Source organism: Crocodylus siamensis, chromosome 1 (genome assembly GCF_052110815.1).
Source record: "Crocodylus siamensis isolate JL-2025a chromosome 1, ASM5211081v1, whole genome shotgun sequence".
Classification (NCBI taxonomy): Eukaryota; Metazoa; Chordata; order Crocodylia; family Crocodylidae; genus Crocodylus; species Crocodylus siamensis.
In genome coordinates this window covers 348,955,944-348,975,307 of record NC_143395.1, presented here as the reverse complement: position 1 = coordinate 348,975,307, position 19,364 = coordinate 348,955,944, and the positions used below count along the sequence as shown (strand labels likewise).

General features: G+C 42.0%; 1 protein-coding gene across 8 annotated transcripts in view; it reads right to left on the bottom strand.

Annotated features, from left to right (window-relative positions):
* Positions 1–19,364, bottom strand: part of PCDH9 (protocadherin 9) — a 991,597-nt gene that overhangs the window by 90,232 nt on the left and 882,001 nt on the right. For 2 of the 8 annotated variants that reach the window (XR_016438785.1, XR_016438787.1), the window contains one exon: positions 17,495–17,594. The exons of the other annotated variants lie outside the window; for them this stretch is intronic. The gene's annotated coding sequence lies outside the window, so the exon portion shown is untranslated. The remainder of the gene's footprint in view (positions 1–17,494; positions 17,595–19,364) is intronic. 8 annotated transcript variants of the gene reach the window in all.

Genomic DNA, 19,364 nt, shown 5'->3' with positions numbered 1-19,364 from the left:
TTTTCCTTGTGTATTATATCACAATTTTGATCAAAAGAGGAACTAAAATTCAAATCTTCTCTTCAGAGTGGGCACAGAGTGATATCTTGGGGGATGGTCATCTTTAGACCATGTACTTCTTTGTACTCTGAGGCTAGGTACAGATATTCAAAAGGCCCAAGGCAGACTCAGTCTAAGTCACCCAGTTTTCTGTAAGCGGTGTAGTTTAGATCAGTAGCGAACAGACATTCGCCCTTTGGTGAGAGGGGCAAATCTTAGACTGGGTTCCACAATATTAAAACCTGTCTATCGGTGCCAAAATTCTGTTCTGTTATGGCTAGAGACTAGTTTTGTGCTTCTGTTCTGTTACTGGTTTCCAGTCATTTATACTGGTAAATGTGTAAAGTCTGTACCTAGCCTGACTAACCTAAATGCACCGACTATCAGAATATACTGTTTACCTTGTGAGACACAGTTGTGAGTAGATGTGAGATCCATGTGGGACTAAGGAGGTTTTTGTGAGTTCTGCTGTGGAATGAATTTTGGTGGGAGCTACTGCTACTCCCTGCTTTTTACCTTTATGTCAAAGGTGTTTAAGATGTTAAACAGGAAAGTATATACAATTATCGTTGAAAATCACTGCTATATATGTCAAGGATCTACTTGAATGTAGTTATTGCTGTCAAGGGGTTTATGATCTACTGATACTGATCTGAAAGAGACCACTGAATTCTATTAACAGTGCTATAAGATTGTTAGAATACTGATATTTGTTATAAGTACAATGACATATTAAAGAAAACTACATTTCTTGAGGCTCTACCAGAGACTGCCAAGACCAATAAGCTACTAGACTCAGATAACTATCATAAAATAATTATTAAAAGTAATAAATAGGGATGGGGGTGTCATATCCAGAGTTCCTGTTTTTCTCTGATTTTAAAAAATCCCCAATTTTCAGATTTTAAAAAGTAACCTCAAATCCACATTTTTCTGTGACTGAAATGAAAATAATTTCCTGTGATTAAAATGCCACTAGTATATATATATATATACACACACACACACACACACACACACATATATACACATACACACACACATAGATATAAATAAAGGTGTTTCATTTTAATCATGAAAAAATGTGGATTTGGGGTTACTTTTTTAATCTGAATACTGGGGATTCTTTTAAATCAGAGAAAACCAGAATCCCTGGGTCTAGTTAATGAAGCTGTTACCTACCACATCCTCTCATTGTACAAGTTTTCATGGGTAGTTGGAATGAGGCGGCAACTACTCCTGTTGGCTTCTCCTCTCATCTTCTCTTTAGGAAGAGACACTGTTTGCCTCTTAGGAATGGTTCAGCTCCCACTGAAGGTAATGGCAGAATTCTCATTTAACCAAATAGAAAAGAATCACATTCTTAAACTGAGGCCCGTTTCAACTGTACCAAAATAAATCTAGAGTGACATTTTGAAGTTGTATCAGTTTTAAGGTGACTTGGGGATTGGTTGTAGAGCAGGAGTTGGGCATTTCCTTTACCATCAGAACCCAAATAGGAGAGAATACCAGGAGATATTACATCTCTTAGCAGAGGGAAAACACACGCCAACATCCTTTGAAGGGGGAGTGACCCAGAGGCAGATGCTATTGGAACTGGTGCCTTTAAGAAAATGTTCCTGTAGGGAAAACCTAAAAAGTGTTTGTCTCTAAATTATAGTTATAACTAGGAACTGTCACATATATTCTAAATCAATGTGCTTAATTTGCTGTGATACTCCTTAATAACCTCTTAAGATTTTTACCAGAAGAAATAAAGTATAAATCTGCAGGTAAAACAAGTGGTCATCTTGTTTAATTTTAATAAAGCAATCACTGGCAGTGAACCATGATGAGAAAATTTATAGAAGTATATTAGCTCTTTTCCAGTGGTAGACCATTACCAAATGCTAGCAGATGTTCATCTCAATCATCATTGTCATGACTGAAAACTCTAATGATATTAACAAGATTTCTAGATGAAGAAAACAAGGGCCTCTTCACCCCAAAGCTGTTAGTTCCAAAGTAACCTTTGATTTTGCATTCAGTCCCATTTTCATTCTGAATACGCAGTTCCTTCACACAGGCAACACCATATGTGAAAATCTCACTAAACGGTTTATGAGCTGCTGCAGAAGGTTGGCTTGTTGGCTCACTGCAGTCTAATTCCCAATAGTGAAGTATATAGCTGAAGTGCAACTATAATCTTATTTTAGCTGCAGCAAGTATGTCAACAATAGATGTAATCCTATTTAATTATATTGGACTCAGCTGAGTATTAGTGACAATTCATAACAATAATGAATTTATCCAAAATAATGATGATTGCCAACTGAAAAGAAGTTTTCTACATTAATGGTAATGAGTTGATATAATTACTATTCATGAAAAAGAAAGAAAATGTGGCTGTGTTCACTCTTAAATATTCTAATTCTCTGTCATTAGAAAGAGATAGAAGGCTTAGAGAAGTGCTGTGTTTCTATCGGGAGAAATGCCACTCTCCTGACAGAAAAGTGTTCATATGGTTTCTTGTGGAGAAAACCTTGCGGATCTGCAAGACAGACGGACTTTTGACAGGAAGATCTCACGTGCATGAGTTTCTCATGCTATAACAAATGTCTGTATGGTACAGAGGTATCTCTCTGTCACTCAACTCATTCTGGGGACAGGGATGAGTTAAGCTGCTGCTGCCTCCCATGTCTTCCACAGACCCTGGTGACCTCTGTCCTTGGAAGGCATAGGGGGCATTTCCCCATCACTCACCTCCTCTTGGGGACTGGGAGGATTTGAAGCTGTCCTCTTGTATGCTTTCCCTTTCACCATGATTTCTAGCACTACAAAGTTCTGGGAAATTTGCAGCACTAGAGATTAATGCTTGTCCATAGCTTTAGTCTGTGTCAGACAAAGCTTTTTACCTTCTGAATTCATACAATCACAGGAATGTAGGGCTAAAAGGGACCTCAAAAAGTCAGATAGTCCATATACCTGCTCTGCAGAGACAGCCTTAGGAAAAAAGGGTTCCTGGGTGAACTTGTATTTTGGCCCCTCTTCTTGATTGCTCCTCTAGTGCCCCACAACCCTCCCTTCAAGTTAATGGCACTGCTGCAGGCAGAGGCAGAAGGCAGGGATGTGGGATGTACTCTAGCAGTGAGGCAACGTGGCATAGTGAGCCAGGCAGGTGGGCAAACAGGTACCACTGCTGCCCACACTGCCCAGTCCTGCTCCTCCTACTTGGGGAGGGGATCAGCCAGGGTGGGGCAAGGCAGGGTGAGAGCATTGCTGCTCGCACAGGCTACTTGCATATGTGTGTGCATGCACACATGTATCTGTATAAGGGGCACCCCTTGACTACAGTGGCCTGGGTGGACTCCCACATTGCACTCCCCTCCCCCTAGCAGGCTCTACTGCTCTAAACTAAGAAGAAGTATAACTGGAACATCCCTGCCAGATGTTTATCTAACCTGTTATTAGGACCTACAAACACAGTGTTCCAAAACCCATTGAAGTAGCCTGTCCAGTGCCTAATTATACATGTAGGTAGGCAGTTGTTCTTAATATATAATCCAAATTTCCCATGCTAAAATGTATGCTGATGACTTCCTGTCCAACTTTCATTATACACTGGAAACAACTGATTGTGCCATTGCATGGCTACTGAATGAATTTTTTCATTTGACACTCCTGTGGAATATGCTTAGAAGAAAGCTACAGTAACCACCAAGGCCACTCTCTCATTCTACCTAAGTTCTGTTGCAATTCAGTTTCATTTGAGAAGTGCATAAACTCCATATAAGTACTAACTCCTTAGCTGCAGTCCCATTATTCTGTCAAATGCACATTATGTTATAAACAGTTATTAGACAAACTGCATGAGCAGTACCAGGAGTAGGGACAGAGGCCAGTGCTCAGAATCCTTCCTTTCTACGGAAGCATATTACTTTCTGTACTTCTGACTCTGTGAATCTTTCACTCACCCTGTCTTAAACACAGTTTCATAGTTAGGGCTTGCTCTGAAAAATGAACAATGTGGGTTCAAATCTGTCACCTCCTTGGGCTGAAAAAAGTCAAGTGGCGATGCGCAGGGGGTGCACGGGGTTGCACATGCACCCCCTGACTGGCCTCGCTTGCTGCTTAGGCAACGGGCAGGCGGGAGCACTGGTGCCCCCCCTACAGGCGCCAGCCAGAGAGTGGCACTCCTGGAAGCAGCCACAGCCATTTGCAGAAGTGCCTGTAGTGATCAGCTGCCTCATGATCAGCCATGCGGGACCCCCTCCCCTGCCCATCAGTGAGACTGGCCACGGGGGAACTCTCCCCATGGTAGCTGGCTGGTTGCTGGGGCGGGGAGGGGGGGGCGTGCCCTACCTGACTAAGTTGGCTCTAGTCACCCATGCTGAATTCCAACATGACAGAAGATTCAGGCAGAGGTGTTCTTCTGAAATAGCTAAATCCAGATACAACAAAAGTGTATGCGTCTGTAGATTAAGAGAATAGGAGAGCTGTGGCCATTCCCAGGACAGAATGTGAATGGGTTCTGGAGGCAAAATACATATTTGGGGGGCAATGTGCCACCTAAATCTTAGACTCCTAGTACATAAAATATGATCTTGTCTAAAATGCATGAGCCAAATCCTCACTAGTTTCAATCAGGGTAGTTCTATTAAAGCAAAAGTGGTTTGCCACCCTAAAAGAATGTTTCTAGCTACTGCAACATGCTATTCTCTTCTCCTTTCTTTTTTCATGTATATAAATAGTTATTTGGATGTCTACTAAGCATTTGTAATCACATACATACAAAGAAACCACTATAAGCTTTGAGACACTATTTTGATTTACATTAAAGAGGTGCAATTTTTTTGGCTCAAAGTATTTTTTTCATTTACTTTCTCCTCTTAATATGGAATCTCAATTAACTAAAGAAATGTGTTTAAGTAATACAGCTAAATTAAAAAAATATTTTCATGAAGTTTTTATTTTTCAGATACTGTTCATCTAAAGCAATTCACAATACCACTGGTCAAAATCTATACTGAAAAATATGGGAGTCTTTAGCTCTCATTAGATTTTCAAAACTGTTCAGCAGCTTCAGTCTGTCCCTGCCATTTGTCTGGTGCTTTAAATCTGGCTTAAGTAAAATAAAAATGCTTAGCTATGTTTGAAAACATGCAGTGCAGCCAACTAAATCACAACATGAGTCAGAATGCTGAATGACCATTTGGTACTGTAAATAATTAAAGAATTGTCATGAAATAATTTATTGCAAATAGATTTTAAACAGTGAACAAACTAAGTGCATATGAATGTCATGCTAGTTGCTCTCACTGAACTCAAAGGGACTACTGGGAGAACACCAAAGGGACTACTGTATAGAGTAGCGCACTTACTTGATTCCAGTGCCAGGCCATAAACTAGAGATGAGTGTGGTACTATTGAAAACTGACAGCATCTGGAATAAGTGAGGCCTGCAGGTTTGGCTCATTCTTGGAGCAAATATAAAATGTAGAACCACGCTTAATTTGGTGGAGAAATTCCAAATTGGGTTGGGATGGGAGGCTCATTCCTCACATGCCAGTACTCATTTTATACACAGAACAACATAGTGTGCTTGCCGTATAATACAGTCCACAGTGCTGTTAACAATTAATTTACAATCCAAGCCCAAATCATTAACATCTGCTCAATCTCATTTATGATGGTTTTCCATACACATTGCTAGCAAAATGTTCACTGTGCTTTTTCTTGCATAAAGCCTGTGCCTTTTTTAATTCACTAATCCTCTTGTACATAAGACACCCCAGTGTCTCACTGCTTTAACAGAAGCAGAGAGATACAAAGCATTCTTAGTTTACGCAGAGCAAATCCATGTATTACAACCATGCTGTTCACAGTATTCTAGTTAAGGGTCTGCAAGCATTTCTACTCCTTTCAGGAGGTTATTATCCATAAAAATTCACTCTCGGCTAAACATGGCATTCAGCATCTCAGCTTTGAAGCAAATGTACTTACACCATTTGAAATAAGAAACTGTTGAAGCTTTTTAAAGATAGAAATGGACTAAAATAAAGAAATATGATCAGTTTAAGACTTCATGGCTTACTCAATAACAGAAGTCCTGCAGGCTATAGTCTTATACACATTCAGTTTACTTCAGCATACCGATATATTTCAACACCTTAAATAGTTTTTCCTGGCTATGACTACAATGCCGGCAGAAATGTCTGTCAGTTCTCTGTATCCCTTCTCCTAAGTGATAAAGTAATTTTTTCTAGTGCATAAGCATCAGAAAGAATTGTCAAGTAGAGTCATGTGATTCATTGCTTTCATAAAAAACAACTTGCAGAACAACTGACATTCGCATTAATAGTCTGAACAACTCAGGCTAGTGTTGCATGGCAAAAAATGTTATGCTTTGGTGCTATGATTTAGAAGCATTTTGAATTTGAATGGTTATGCTCATGGCTTCATGAGTAGACTGAAGCCACCTCTCAACTACAACATTTTCCTGCAGAACAATTACAGGGACTAGTGGGGAAACTCAGTTTAAAGGCTTAATCCTACAAACAAATACCTGCAAGTACATAGTTACTCTTGTCTGGAGTCCCATTTTACTTGCATGATTAACTGTTTGCAAGATCAGGCACTTAATCTGGACATTTCATAAAATGGCATATTAACCAGGGTTCATTGGTAATCTTCTGGGGTTTCTTAGAGTCAGTTCTAATATGTATCCAACAGCTCCTTTCTCTCATTTCCCTCCCTTCCAAAGCACATCTTGTCTCCTTCTAGTTGTTATATGTTCTTTTGCAATATGGTCTTTTGAAATTCCAGTGCAAGCAAGAAATCAGTGGCTGTAGAAGTGAAGGAATCCACACAATGTAGTATATCAATGTGCCACTATTTTCATGGATTCAGAATATTTCTGTTTTATATAAAAAATTCATTGACCTTGACTGTATATGAGTAAGAAAACAAATTACATAAGTATAGCCTGAAGAGGCTACTTGGGGAGAATTTCTATTTTAAAAATTTGATCCATGCAGGGAGCTTTATATAAAATAGTAATTTAAGAATGTCTTGAAGCCAATGACTCTATGCCATATGGACAAAGAGCAACTGGAAATATAGGAAAGGACTTACTTATAAATGATCTCATTAATAGACCAAAACTTTACTGAACAACTCTCTTCTAATATTAAGAAAAAAGTGTGGTGTTCAAGTTATGAAAATGCAATTTTACTTAATTCTACTTGTTTTATTTAAAACATCCAAATAAAGAAAAAAAATAATTCAGCCTCACAAAGATTGGATATATTTGAATACCACCACATAAGAAAGGGCTTAGGAGTAGAACTGATGAAATTAAATAAATAAGATTGATTTCCTTTATCCTAGTGTACCCACACATGGGAACAAAATGAATATACTAAGACCATATAAGCACATAAGAGATAAGTGGTTAATAATACTTTGTTTAATATGAGTATTTAATTGGCTAAAACTCTATTTATCCATTTTCTATGTTCAATTAACAGAACTATTCTTTTTCACTTGCTTATTCTTTTACATGCGTGAATTGCCTGAGCTTTTCTATTTTAACTTGTTTTGTTTTAGAGAAAGTAGTAAGAATTAGTTAATTCACAAGGGTACTGATAAAAAAGATTAATTGAAATGTAAATGAAACCAACACGAACAAAAATGATAGGCTGCTTGAGCATTTAAGTCATCCACTGGACAAAGCCTTTTCAATTTAGCGAATGCAATGGAAACATTTATACCAACAAAATAGAAGCTCAATTAGAATTTAGTGCAGAGGTAAAAAAAATCTATAAATGTATTTTCTGCTTGATGTGGATACAAAGAACTTATGAATAAACAAGCTTAAAATTACCTTTTTGCAAAGTGCCACAAAACACAGACTATACTGAACTAATACATTTTATTTCAAAGACAGCATTTTGCTTAATACAGTTTATTGTGTACTAGATTAAAATGAAGTTATCATACCACCAATGTTTAAAATATAAATGCAACTACAAGAATATCTGAATGAATTTACGAACAAAGTACATGAGCTGGTGTGTGGGGAAAATTATATTAACTGAACCCCAAACCAAAACCTCACCTGAAACACTTAGAAAGGCTTGGATAAATCCTGACCAATTGTTTGTTTTTTTCTAATTTCTGGTTCTGATTGGCACCAGAAGGATAAGTGAGAAATATTTAAAAAAATACAGCTATCTAAGTAGCATTTATGCTGTTTATAGGTGTCTAAGTTATTACGGCAGCTTGTACACATGACGGGGATTTAGTTCTCCCTAAATTGGAAGAGTGAGTTTTTATTTGGTGGGTGTTTCATTGTGTTGCTTAAAAACCCACCATTGCAATTTAGGGACTTCTATCACTGTTCCATAATAGTGACAACCTGCTGGCAGCTCACACCCTAGCCATGGGCTGGCTCTGCCATAAAAAAGAAAAGATGGGGGGGCAAGGGCCCCAATTCTTCCCCCCCGCAAGCTTGCCTACCTCCCCTGTGGCAAGGGGGTGAGCTGCTACTGATGAGCCCTGAGCTGGTAGGGGCACTCCCCATCCCTCCCTGGTGGCAGCATCCTCTGGGAGCGCTCATCCAGTAGCGTCCTGGCTGGGTGGTCCCAAGGGGTGCTGCAGCCGTGGAGGGAAGGACTGTCCCTCCCTTGCCCCACCACAGCTCAGGGGCTGCTCAACCCAGCAGCAAGTCACATGGACAGGATCTGATGAGAAAAAAAAGAAACAAGTGGCGAGGAGCCTGATCCTATTTTTTTTTTCCTCCTGGAGCCTACCAACATCTCCAGCAGCCAGAGGTGAGCTGCTGGCAGGCTGAGCAGCCCTTGAATTCTGGAAGATCCCAGTGCTTCCCTCTGCAGAAGTGGCACCCCCCACCCCCCCCAGGACCACCCAGCCAGGGTGCTAACAGGCAGGTACTACCTGGGCATGCCACCACACAAGAGGAAAGATCTGGGGCTCCCCATAGCTCAGGGCCCACCAGCAGCTGTCCCCCCAGCCTTAGGAGAGGTGGGCAGGCTCCTCTGGAAAAAAAAAAAAAAAAAAGCAGGCATCTTTTTTTTTTCTTGGTGGAACCAGCCTGTTCAAGCTGTCACCATGTTACACAGCCCCTGAGCTGTGGGAGGGCCCAGGGCTTCCCTCTGGCAGCAGTGCCCCCTGGAGCTGCCCAGAAAGGGTGCTACTGGTGGGTGCTGCCCCAGGTCATAAACCGCATTGAGCCTGATCCAACAGTGCATGGGGCACTGGAACCGCAGGCATGCTTGGAGAAGCTCAGGATTGGTGGGCTTCCAGCACCTATGCACCATTCCTCCTGCCTTCCCACCTCTGGCTTGCCCCTACAGCAGTGCAGAAAGGTGGTAGGAAGGCAGCTGGGTGTGCTGGCTGCCAGAGAAGGTGGTGGGGATTGTGCATGGGGTGCTGGAAGCCTGCCGAGCCTGAGCTTCCTCAAACCCATGTAGGCTTTCAGCACCCCACACACTATCCTTGCTGCCTTCTCCAGATGTTTCACTGCAATTTGTTGCCTAGCAAACTAAAAAACATTGGATGTGTTTTACTTTGCTACATAACAAAGCCATTAAAAGTGAAGTACGCCGCCACACATGTACAGCATGATGAAATTAAAATGTAATACACCACACAGGTGTAAACAGTAAAACCATTAAAAAGGTAAAAAACAGTAATTAAACTGCTTAAAAGCCAATTTTGTCATGTGTACAATAACCCTAAATGTGTATTCCACCCTGGACAGGAGCCACAAATCCCACTAAGATGTCCAGATTCTCTATATTCCTCCATTTTTTCCTGAAGGGATACCTAGGCAATTAAATTTGAGTTACTACACATGCTTAGCAGTGATTCAGATCAGTCACCTAGAAGTCTACCTTTGCAAAAGCTCAGCTGAAAAAATAGTTCGGGTTGGGAAAACAAACTCTGCATAAGTCCTCGATTCTTTGATTTTTTTCTCCCCATCTCTATCTATGCTCATGGTTACTAATGGTCACTGTAGGAAGAAGAGGAAGACCCACTCAACTTTTGCCCAATTGCCCAGCAAATAGGAAGTTGGAGATCTGTGTTCTGGGAAGTAATATAATATGCAGTGGGCAAGCGGGACATGTATTTCAGGCACTGCTAGGGGAACAGGGAGGGCACTTCCTGGATTCAGGAAACAGCAGGACAGACCATGTGTGTCATGGAGCACGAGGCATTCTGGCAATCACAGTTTTGTCAAGCAGTAGTGGATTTTGCTGCTGCTGGAAGGTGGGGTGGAATTTGGCCCCATCTTTTGCCATCAAAATCAGCATTTTTCTTTGCCCACTCATCATGGGCTTCAGCAGCCAAAAAGGGGGTGAAAATTTCCCCCCAGCAGAACCAAACTCTATTGTTGTTCTAGAGAGCAACAATTCCCAGAGTAATTTGGACTCTATAACACAAACTCACTAGCTGTTATGATTTCCAAGGCTTCTAATAGCACCACTTTCACATCTGCTTTCATTTCACTCTTTTCTATCACTGACGATGCAGACAGAAGTTACATTTGTCACAAGATTGACCCCTTGAATGTGTTCCACAGCTGTGGCCTTACAGAAGAGGATGGCTACAGAGCACTTTAAAAGTTTCTGATCGCGTGACAAATTAACTCTCATTTTATGAGGGTTCACATGAACATACTGTAAGAGAAGAGAAGAGACAACAGTGGCAGAGAGTAAGACACCAGGGTTGGAAGTGTGCTTGCAAGCAGTCGTCCCATCGCTGAAGCTGTACATAGCCACACAAGGATACCTCTTCTCCTGGTGTTTCCGGAGGGGAGGAGGAAGGAATGTGAGCTCCACTATAAAGCGACACTCAGAGCAGACAATGGGGGAACAACCAGAACTGAAAGTTCCTGAATCGAACCGAGTGAAACCGGGAACAGCTGAGAGCACTCAGGAGGCAGCAAGGAAGGCTCTTCAGGGAGTTAGCTCTAGTGAGAGAGTGGACTGGGAAGAAGACAAGACAAAGCAGCTTTCAGGTAACCTGAAGCCTCAGCACAGCATGGGGAGAAGGACTGAGAAGGAGGTACCATAAAGACCTGAATAGAAGGACAGAGTTGTTAACTTTGTTTTCTTTTCCTGGGAAGAGGGGAAAGAACCCTCCTAGATGCAGAGCAATAGTGAAGAGCAACTATCTGCATGTGAGCCAGGAGGCTGTTTATTTTCTAGGACTAAGTCTAACCAGGATTAAGTTTGTGGTGATTTATTTGAGTCAGAGGCACAGGAAAGACTCTGATAGACTCTGTTAGATTATATGAATTATAAATTAAAGCCCAGTAAAACAGGAGAGGGTATAGGGGTTGGTGGAGCCCTCACTATACTAAGGAAGACATAAGGACCAATTGTGCGAGACGCTACATGCTCAGACGTTTCTTCTTTTCTCCCTTATCAGCAAGTCATTGCGGGAGAGAGTGTGAGTGTGAGGAATATTGCCTCAAGAAAGATCCTGAATATCTTCAGCCAGCCAGCTGAAGAATAGCAACTGCCTTAGTAGAAAAAAAAATCATATGGAGAAGGTGATAACCATCCGAGACTAATTGATTATTTTAATTGAGGCAAGAATGACATCAGAACACGTTAGCATTCATCAGGAATGGACACATACTATAAAGTAAAGTGCCTTCATTACTTTCTGTCTGATTGGGCAGCTAGGCTGATGCAGCCCAGGCCCGCTCCTGGTGCTGTTTGCATGATGGCAAGTGGGGAGAAGGGAGGAAAGGTTAGATTAGAGCTTCAAAGGGTCTCCAATCCACCTGCCCCCACTCTAGCACAGCCTGGGCAAACCCCATCCCAAATGCTATCCCCTCCCTTGTCCCTGCTCCCCATCATGCAGGCAGCACTGGAGCTGGGAGTGGAGGCGGTGCGGGGACAGGGCTAAGGGAAAGAAGCTACAGACATGCACCTTCTCAGCTGTATTGGCTCCAAAGTGGAGCTTGATCCCCCACTGTCTGGATCCAACAGTGAATATCTGTTGGGTCGGGGGGCTGTCTAACTCATGGTGCTTTATGTGCAGTGCTATGAGTTAAGCCAGGGAGCTACATGATTGTCAGTGCTCTAACTTCAACTTAGTACAATTAGCTACAAAATAGATGGCTAAGTTAGCTACTGTGCAGTTAACTAAATGAAGTACAATGAGTTACAAAGTAAATTAGTACAGTTTACATTAAGGCATTCATCCAATTATGATTACATTACATAGTGACAGTGAGGCTGAAATGCTGTGCACTAAGGTGGTTTATGCATTTAGCTAATATTCATACCAATATTTGTTACAATGTAAGCAATGGGCAACAAACTAGGACTGTCGGTTTGTTTTTCAATTACCAAAAATGTTCTTATTCAGCATGCATACAAGTAGTGCATGACCGGCACATCGTGATGAGAGACATGCTGGGATGGGATGGGCTCCACCTTTCCCCTAAAGGTAAGCGTGTGTTCTCTTCCAGGTTGGTGAACCTCCTTCGGCGGGCTTTAAACTAGGCTCGTCGGGGGAGGGGGAAGATGAGGGCGGAGGAGACGATGAGATACCAGGCCCAGCAACAGCCAGCGAGCCCAGACCAATGGTCAAAAGGGAGAAACAGGTAAGCGATGGGGGACGGGGCATTGCTGAGACTAGGGGGTCAGTGGGCACAACCGCTGAAGGCCTCAAATGCCTCTACACGAATGCCCGAAGTATGGGGAAGAAGCAGGAGGAACTCGCCCTCCTCCTAGCTGTCACCAGCCCTGACATAGTAGGGATCACAGAAACGTGGTGGGACTCATCGCATGACTGGGCGGTGAGTGTCAAGGGCTATAGGCTATACAGGAAGGACAGGATAGGAAGGAAAGGTGGAGGAGTAGCACTCTACATCAAGGAGGAATATACTTCCTCGTTAATTAGCATGGGGGTAGAGGGGGGGCACTCTGAGGTGCTCTGGGTTAGAGTAAAAGGCAGTCCAGGGGAGAGAGACTTAACGGTGGGAGTCTACTATAGACCTCCCAACCAGGGAGAAGAGCTCGACCTGGAATTCTTAGGTCAGCTTACAGAGGCAGTGAGGGCTAAGGATGTGGTCATCATGGGGGACCTGAACTTCCCAGACATCTGCTGGGAGGAGCAGTCAGCCAAGTCTGATCGCTCACGTCGGTTCTTAGCCAGACTGCAGGACCTCCATCTAACCCAGGAGGTGCACAGTCCCACCAGGGGAGACGCCTTGTTGGACCTGGTGCTGGCCACGGGTGATGACCTGGTGAGGGGGCTGCGGGTGATGGGCCACCTGGGAGACAGTGATCATCGCTTGCTGGAATTCACCATCCAGCGTAAGGTGGCAAAGGGCTGCAGCAAGGCAACAGCCCTAGACTTTAGGAGGGCTGACTTCAACAAGCTAAGGAGGATAGTTGGGGAAGCGCTGAGGACCCAGAGGGGAAGGGAATCAGATGTCGAAGGTGAGTGGTTGCTCCTTAAGGAGACGATCCTCCATGCCCAAAGGGAAGTAATCCCAACAAGGGTCAAAGGGAGCAGGAGGGCACATAAACCCCCATGGCTCACTAAGAGCATCCGGGAATGTCTCCTTGCTAAAAGGGAGGCATATACCCAATGGAGAGATGGGGTCATCGCCAAGAAGGACTATGTTATAGTCGCCCGAGGATGTAGGGGGGCAGTCAGGAGGGCCAAGGCAGAGTTGGAGATAGGACTAGCTTCCCGGATCAAGGACAATAAGAAGTCCTTCTTCAAATACATAGGGGGTAAAAAGAGGGTCCCGGGTAATGTGGGGCCCTTGCAGGACACGATGGGCAACTTAGTCATCACGCCAGATGACAAAGCTAACATATTTAACGATTTCTTTGCCTCTGTCTTCCTAAGTAGGGACCAGTTCAGCCACCTCCCTGCTGGGCCCCCCTCGGGCCCCGAGAGAGACACGCCTGGGCCAAGGGTTAGTGAGGAGTTAGTTAGGGTACTTCTGGAGAGGCTGGACGTGTTCAAGTCCGCTGGTCCGGACGAGCTTCACCCTAGGGTTCTACAGGAACTGGCTGAGGTCATTGCGGGACCCCTGGCACGGCTCTATGAGCACTCGTGGTGCTCTGGCGAGGTGCCGGAGGACTGGAAGAGGGCCAATGTGGTCCCTATCTTCAAAAAGGGAAAAAAAGAGGACCCGGGAAATTACAGGCCAGTTAGTCTGACCTCAATCCCGGGTAAGCTCTTTGAAAAAATTATCCTGGCACACATCCAGGAGGGCCCTGCGGGGGAATGCATGCTCAGGGGCAACCAACATGGGTTTATCAGTGGCAGGTCTTGTCAGACCAACCTGGTGGCCTTTTACGATCAGGTCACCAAATCATTAGACGCAGGGGTTGCTGTGGATGTAGTCTTTTTGGACTTCCGGAAGGCTTTCGACACTGTCTCTCACCCTGTCCTCATCAAAAAGCTGGGAGACTGTGGTGTCGATGCCCACACGGTCAAATGGGTCGCCAACTGGTTGGAGGGCCGCACCCAGAGGGTGGTAGTGGATGGGTTCTTCTCGACCTGGAAGGATGTGGGCAGTGGGGTTCCGCAGGGCTCGGTCCTCGGGCCTGCACTGTTCAACATCTTCATCAGTGACTTGGATGAGGGGGTAGAAAGCACTCTGTTCAAGTTTGCTGATGACACTAAGATGTGGGGGGATGTGGGTGCACTAGAAGGGTGCAATAGGCTACAAGCTGACCTTGACAGGTTGCAACGGTGGGCGGATGAGAATAGGATGGGGTTTAACACTGATAAGTGCAAGGTGTTGCACATGGGGAGGAAGAACCGGCACCACACTTACAGGTTGGGGAACTCCCCTCTTGCCAGCACGGAGACGGAAAAGGATCTTGGAGTCGTCATTGACTCCACGATGAACATGGGCCGACAGTGTGGGGAGGCAGTCAAGAAGGCCAATCGTACCCTGTCATGCATCCACAGATGCATCTCGAGCAGGTCCAGGGAGGTGATCCTCCCCCTCTATGCGGCACTGGTCAGGCCGCAGCTGGAGTACTGCGTCCAGTTCTGGGCGCCACACTTCAAGAGGGACGTGGACAATATGGAAAGAGTTCAGAGGAGGGCCACTCGTATGATCAGGGGTCAGCAGGGCAGGCCTTATGAGGAGAGGCTACGGGACCTGAACCTGTTTAGCCTCCACAAGAGAAGGCTAAGGGGGGACCTTGTGGCCTGCTACAAACTGGTCAGGGGGGATCAGCAGGTATTGGGGGAGTCCCTGTTCCCCCGTGCGCTGCCAGGAGTGACCAGGAATAACGGTCACAAACTGGCGGAGGGTAAGTTTAGATTAGATATTAGGAGGCGCTACTTCACAGTCAGGGTGGCTAGGGCCTGGAACCAGCTTCCAGGGGAAGTGGTGCAGGCTCCTAGCCTGGGGATTTTTAAAAGGAAGTTAGATGAGCACCTTGCCGGGGTCATCTGACCCCGGTGCTCTTTCCTGCTAGGGCAGGGGGTCGGACTAGATGATCTACCTAGGTCCCTTCCGACTCTAGCTACTATGAAACTATGAAACTATAGAGTATGCTATATATTATTTCACTGTACAGTAGATCCCTCCAGAAAGGAGGAAAACCATTGGTTTTGCTTCCAGATCTTTATTTTTTGAAGCACTTGTATCAATTTCTCAGAATGCCCTCAGTCTTCACTAACCCGCAGCCTGGTGGTTAGGACATTTTTTTGCATGGTGAGATATATGGGATCAAATCCTTTCTGAGGAGTCTAAAACCAGTGGTGCAGCATGTGAAACATATTCCAAGGACAGTCCTCTCACCCTTCCTACCTCTTCACCTCATGCCTTCTGGAGTCAGCACTAAGCTACATGCAGGAACAGCAGTAATCAGCACTGAGCTTATTAGAAACTTTGAAAAGGAACTGGTCTGTTTTGGAGCTTCTAACAGTGTATTACTGACAGTGCTGTGTACCTAATGAGCATTCTTCACATTAGGTTTGGATAAATGCATGCTTCATATACATGTATAGCCTTTTTAAGGCTATGCACTTAAATGAAGTACACTATAGTTCTATCAAGTGGTCTCAACCACTGATCACTGTACATTTATTTGGAATATTTTCAACATCAATTCAGTGCTTAAGAGCCCAAGGGGGAAAAAGAGAGAACAAAGCCATATTAGACATTGAACATGTAATTTAATTCCTCGTGTTTCTATTTTCTGATATGCAAATTCAGCCTATTATTATAGGGATGGTGGCATAAGATATAACTTCATTTCAAGACCCTTCTCTGTTTCAGCTTAGCGCAGCTCTTTGTCCTCTAACTGTTTGAGTGGTTCCCTATTCCCATGTGACCTCAAGTAAAACTGCAGGACAATCCGGCCTATTCATCTCACTACAGCAGGTGCCAGCTGTCACAGGCTGTCCAAACACAGGCCTGATTTAGACAAATGATCACTGTTCTCTTGCCTGTATAGTCATTGTCTTAATATCTGCATCTTTGCTTAAAAGCAAATCATCACCCTAACTTGCTATGATCTCAATGGGCAAGCCATGCTAGTCATCAGTGCCAGGATATACATTACTGATTTACATATATTTTCTAGTCCAGGACTACAGCCATTCTTATATACAGATATACAACATATATATTTTTCCCCTGAGTGAAGAGTGGTGCTTCTAATGAAGAGCAAAACAGTAAGCTCCTTAATAAGTTTAAATTATATGATTTAATCCAGTGATTTAATTAGCAAAAAAGACCACACGTTATTTGCCATTGCAGTATGTTGGGACTTATTCAACTGTGGTAAACTCTATTCACAAAGGGAGGAAGTAAACATAAGAGTGGCATGATGAAGATCTGGGTTCAAATCCACGATCTACCAGAGACTTCCTATGTAATAACTGGAAAGTCATTTACTCTCCTTTGTGTCACAGCTCACACTCTTTTTCTTGTATGTTGAATCTTTTTTGCTTGCCCTGTATATATCTTTTCTGGGAAAAATCTACTTTATTGTCTTGGTCATTCTGACTCCATGATATTATCTTCATGAGTAGGGCAATATACAAGATAATAATAAAAAACTCCTACACATATGCTTAAATAGTTTGACAAATGTTAATAGTATATCAGTGTATCTGTAGGTGTTTCTTGTGTCTATTGTAGTTAAGATATGCATGGAATCTATACTCACATTATAAGCAATCTGTATAAATAATTATATAAACGTAATTTATTTTGTGGCAACGAAGAAATATAATTAATAACCAATTTAGCTGAACATAAACGTGTGGGAAATTTACTGAGTTGAAAACTGCATTATAGAAAAGGTGACTATACTTTCAGTGAGTTATTCAAATTCTTATTATGCTGATATAAAATGAATGAACAGCATTTCTGTCACTTATTTAACAAGTATTTCTTCATATGGAAGCATCTTTTTCTATGTAAATATTTATAAGCACATACCTGTCCATAATATCCTGTTATATGAAAAAGCTATTATCCAAAACAGGCTAGGTTCCAAGTTAAAATGTTGCTGAGTCAGGGATAAAAGCACTAAATGAACCTGAACAGGGATACACAGATGAATAGGTGAAAATAAAAATAGATCATTAATATAGAATATAAATGAAAGCAAAACAATATATAGAGATATATAGATATATATAGTTGTATATAACATGTGATAGTACATTTCTGTATGCTTTGCGATAACACAGGAGATAATTAAGGAAAGAGTCACATGAAATCAAGTTTGGGTTTTTTTGGTTTGTTTTTTGTTTGTTTGTTTTGTTTTTTACTTTATTCCTGCCAACATTATTACATGGTGGAATTCAGTAATCTTCTGACTAATTTAGTCCAAAAGATCAGAAAATTAAGAAATATGTGATATAAATAAAAGTAATGAGTTATTCTTCATCAGACTTCTACATTCAGAATGGAGCAAAAAAAATTATTTTCCTTTGAAAAAGTTCCTCTTCCTGATCTCACTATAATGAATTACACTGATATTCTGTATATGTCAGTGTAATTTAGATTAGCCATTAATATTCATCCTTTCAATTTAGGTACATGAAAGTCACAATTATTTGTAATATTGTTGTTGATTGACCTGGATTTTTGATTTATTAAATCTTCTTAATGGATGCAACACAGATGTCACTATTAATGTTGTTATAAATTAAAGCTCTTCTTGACAATGAGATGCTATGCAATGCACAGTTTGTTAAATTCACCTACAGTAAAATGTTTTTTCATAACATTTTAAAGCAATATCATGTTGACTCTTGACTTAATCCAAAATGCACTTCATATAATAGGAAACTGAAATTTAATGCAACAGAAAATCTGTGAAACTAAAAGTTGTCAATATTAATATTCCACTAACCACAAAATTAATAAGCAAAACAAAGTACAGACAGGCCCTACAATGTAAATTATTTTTATTAATTTTCAAAACCTCCCCAATTTTGTTTCAGCAGGGAAAACGCTATTTTATTGCAGCCATAAGGCAGTGGTTGATAATTTAGTAATAGAACTAAATATAGAGAATCTCCAAAATTTCTACCTGGGGATTTCAATTAAGCATTACATCCAATTCTGAAATGTACTTCAGTATCTTTACTTCTTTCATAATAATAATAACAATACCCAAGATTTCTGTGATTGACACAGCTTTCCTCCTAGGTTGCTGAATAAATCTCAAAAACTGCACTTACTGTATAAACTAAAGAAACACAGGAAAATGAAACCTCCCTCTGAGAGAAGTATTTTTAGAGACTGTATAACTCACAAATTTGTAAACATCCATCTACATTGACAATCATTTCCACTTCTATCTCTAGAAGTTGTACAAAAACTATGCTCACACCTTTTCACTAAAAAGCTACCTCAAACTTGAGCAGCAAAAGGGACAATTCTACTTAATTTTGAACCTCATTTTTTCTAGCTCCTCTAGCTTCAATTTTTTTAGCTACTGGATCTTGTTATATCTTTGTCTCTAACTAGAGAGACCCCTTATTTCCTCAGGAAACTACAACTGATACAAATAACCACTGTTAACTAATTAGTGTTTTTTCATAAATGTTTACCTTATAGTGGTAAAGCCCCAAATCTTATCTGCCTAGTCTCTAAAAGTTACTGAGCTAGAAGAATCCTTAAAATCTCCTTGCTTTTCTTATAAGATATTCTGTTGTTCTATATTGCACACTTTAAGGGAGTGTTTCCTAAACTTTTTGAAAATTAAGCCACTTGACCTGCAGGAAGAATGGGAAACACTTTCTTTAGGATATTGAAAATGTTGTTGCCTCTCCTTCAATCCTTTCATGAACTGAAA